Below are 4,111 nucleotides of genomic sequence, written 5' to 3' on the forward strand. Positions count from 1 at the left end.
CATCAAACTGATCTTCCTGCTTCTGGATTGTCTACTGCGAGTATGAGGGAATCCCGAAACGTTACATCTTATTTTTGTTCTGCTCTCCGTTCCACACCTTCAAGGACCCACTTCTTTTCTCTGGTACTCGAAGACTTGTACTTCTTCGATGTCATTTTCGCGACGGATTTATGTACTGTGCTTATGCTTTATTGAGAAAAAACGGGAATTTTTCGAAGTGTATAGCGGTGAAACGATTATCTTAATAACCGATAAAACAATTCCAGATATCAAGTATTACGTACCGGCTGACACTTCGTTACAAAATGCTTACGGGGCTGTCTGTTACGACAGTCGCTTCCGTTTATGGAATGTACCGAACACATGCGGTTTCTTCGATAAATAGAAGTTCTTACAAGGTTCTTGACAACACGACCGAATTACAGAGGTTCAAATAATGAGACTCGACTGCGTGTAACTGCATAGGCCTATTTTCGGTCCCCGCAAATAATTATAATGCAGAATGAGATTTTCACTCTGCAGCGGAATGTGCGCTGATATGAAACTTCCTGGCAGATTAAAACTGTATGCCCGACCGAGACTCGAACTCGGGACCTTTGCCTTTCGCGGGCAAGTGCTCTACCAACTGAGCTACCGAAGCACGACTCACGCCCGGTCTCACAGGTTCACTTCTGCCAGTATCTCGTCTCCTACCTTCCAAACTTTACAGAAGCTCTTCTGCGAACCTTGCAGAACTAGCACTCCTGAAAGAAAGGATATAGCGGAGACATGGCTTAGCCACAGCCTGGGGGATGTTTCCAGAATGAGATTTTCACTCTGCAGCGGAGTGTGCGCTGATATGATAGAGCACTTGCCCGCGAAAGGCAAAGGTCCCGAGTTCGAGTCTCGGTCGGGCACACAGTTTTAATCTGCCAGGAAGTTTAATTATAATGCAACTAAGGACATTATAGCGACTCGAACATCAGCTAGGTAAATAAGTCGTACGCTAAGTGGACATCCAGCGGACGCAGGTAAACCCTTCCTGTTATACCATGCTACTGCTGCCTCGGTGTAAACACGGAGGAAAGCAGGAAGTGCTCTATGACCAATAGGTGGACTCCAGAGCAGGAAACAGTCGGGGTCCTCGGTGGTCTAGTGGTAAGGGGTCTGGAACGTTCCAGCGCCTCGGCTGTGGCTATTCGCCCCAGCCGGGCCGGGGTTCTATCCCCGGCCGGCGCTGGAATTTTCAGATTTCCGAACACTAGCCTCCACCTCTGCCCTGGCATGTGGCGCATGCCGGGTACCCCCGTGGGGTCCGTGCTTTGGATCCCACGTGCTCACTCCCACACTACAAACTAAACCTGATTATGCTGCTGCAAACATTTTAATTCACACACTTTCTTCACCAGACTTCATCTACATATATTTTAAGGTACTTATTATATCTCAGTATCAAACGAAACTGCATGGTATCATTAATATTTGTAGGATTACAACTATGAAATAAAAACCTTACAAAAAAAAATAAAAGATTTTGTTTTCCTTCGTGTACTGAATACTGCTGAGGTAAATACCCAAACATCTGCCATTTTCTTGTAGTTAACAGTCAATATTCGAAAAAAGAAGTTTATCACACTGATTCATATATTACATACTGTATTTCACACATTCTCAGTGCTGAAAAAGCAGTAAGTATTTCAAAGTCATAAGAAAATGCAAAATATTATATCAATAGCAAATCACAAGCCAACAATGTTTTCTTTTTAGTATCATGATTGACTATGCGATAAATAAATTCTGTATAAGAAATTGTTTCGTAACAGTTGACAATACCTTTCAAAAATACATTGTTTTCACTAATTGCATTTTCAAAAACGAACACAGGCCTTCTTTTCTTCTCAAATTATTCTAGCATCAAAATGAGATGTTTGATATGACACAGGTCACTAATGAGATAAACTCTTTCTTTTGTATGAAAAACGATATTTCTCGTGGTTTTATTAGAGGTGAATGCTGAATCAAACAGATAACACTTAACATTAATAAGAGGAATTTCTTGGCGATTTTACTAACACGTCCATATATTTCATATAATATTTCGATTAATAGTTATATGACAACCTCTCTGCCTCTACTTTTTGTAAAAGTATCTTGTGGATCAGAAAAGAAATTAATTACTACCTCTACAGGTTAAGTCTAGTTGAATGAAAGAGATGGTAAAGGCCGTAGCCGCAGATGCAGAATGTTACCTTCTCTGCAAGGCGTTTGCCATCAGTGATGAGTGAAATTGTAAAATAAGAAAAAGGGATGACAACCGTCTATTATTGCTGTACTATTATATCACTAACGTTGCATTGCAATGAAACTTACAGTTCCCCTTGCTGTTCAAAATTCTTTAACCCATAATACCGTGCGATTATTTTGGTACCATTTAATGTAACAGTAGCCCCGACACCTCATTGCGCAGAGGAAATTGAACCTAAATTTCGTATTTTTGGTAATGAGAGAGAGAGAGAGAGAGAGAGAGAGAGAGAGAGAGAGAGACTGTCTGTTAGTATGGCTGTTTCTTTTGCTATTAAATTCCGAGCCACATATCCATTTTTAATGCTTAAAAGTGTAGACAAAACTTTTAGTAATACTAAATTACAAAGAGGGAATGATGAATGTAACATGCTGTGTACATTAATGTCGCTGGAGATGTAGTTTGCATTATATGTTACGAGAACAGAAGGAAGAAATAAACAGCAACTAGAGATTTAAGTCACTCAATTTTCGCGGCCATTTTGCGGTTCATCACTTCGCTGCTAGGTGTCACTACTAGTCCCTCACACACACAGTTATCACTTCGCTGCTAGCTGTCATTACTAGTCCCTCACAAACTCAGTTATCACTTCGCTGCTAGGCGTCGCTACTAGTCCCTCACACACTCAGTTATCAGTTCGCTGCTAGGTGTCACTACTAGTCCCTCACACACTCAGTTATCACTTCGCTGCTAGGCGTCGCTACTAGTCCCTCACAAACTCAGTTATCACTTCGCTGCTAGGTGTCGCTAATACTCCCTCACACAGTCAGTTATCACGTCGCTGCTAGGTGTCGCTACTAGTCCCTCAGTTGTCTATAGTGCAGGGCTTCGCTACCAGAAGGCCCTATCAACACCGGCGAGGACTCACTGTGTCGGCGTTCGCTGCTTCACTCCTCAACATCTATGCTAGCTGACGTGACTGCTAAATCTTCATACTAAACGAAAAAAATAACACCAATACCAAATAAGGCAAATAGTGATAAGTGAGAATACTAGCGAACCATCACTTTCATACGTCCTGGCTGAAAATACTGATCCAAAATATTTACAGAGCAATGGAACACATTAGAGAAGACGAGCTAGAGGAAAATAATCAGACAGCAGGTGTAAGACTTAAAAGCAAGCTGGTAGTTGATAGTTGAGAAGTGAGTGAGAGAGAGAGAGAGAGAGAGAGAGAGAGAGAGAGAGAGAGAGTGAGAGAAAGTGTGTATGTGGGGCGGGGGGGGGGGGGGGTTCTAGGCAATTCTCCCATGTTATTCACTCTGCATACAAAATGATTCACACGTCATGCTGCACACGTATCGAGTCTGTAGAGGGGACCTAGGTGATGAAGTTTTACATAGGACTCGATGTCTGGAAACAGAGTATACGAGGGCTATCCACAAAGTACACTACGTATTGAAATTAAAAATAAATTAAGTATTGGAAATTTTTTGTATGATATACAGATGAAATCCATACTTTAATACTACGTTTCTACATAGTTGCCATTTAAATTAAGGCACTTATCGTAGCGATGGACGAGCTTGGAAATTCCTTCGTCGTAAAATTCGGCCGCCTGCGCCTTCAACCACGTGGTTACCTCTTCTTGAAGCTGTGCGTCGTCATCAAAACGCTGCATAGCCAACCACTTTTTCATTGCTAGGAGTAAGTGGAAGTCGCTCGGTGCCAGGTCGGGACTGTACGGCGGATGAGGAAACAACTCCCACTTAAAAGATTCGAGAACTTCACGAGTGGCATTTGCGGTGTGGGCCCGGGCGTTGTCGTGAATCAGCAAGATATTTGAGCCCAACTTTCCCCTGCGCTTGTTTTGTATTGCTCTTCTGAGGT

General features: G+C 42.3%; 1 non-coding gene across 1 annotated transcript; it reads right to left on the minus strand.

The window, feature by feature from the left end:
* Nucleotides 1–566: 566 nt before the first annotated feature.
* On the minus strand, nucleotides 567–641 carry Trnas-cga (transfer RNA serine (anticodon CGA)). Its single transcript has one exon. It is a non-coding gene; the product is annotated as a tRNA-Ser (tRNA).
* Between the last annotated feature and the right edge of the window lie 3,470 nt (nucleotides 642–4,111).

Source organism: Schistocerca cancellata, chromosome 12 (assembly GCF_023864275.1).
Source record: "Schistocerca cancellata isolate TAMUIC-IGC-003103 chromosome 12, iqSchCanc2.1, whole genome shotgun sequence".
Classification (NCBI taxonomy): Eukaryota; Metazoa; Arthropoda; class Insecta; order Orthoptera; family Acrididae; genus Schistocerca; species Schistocerca cancellata.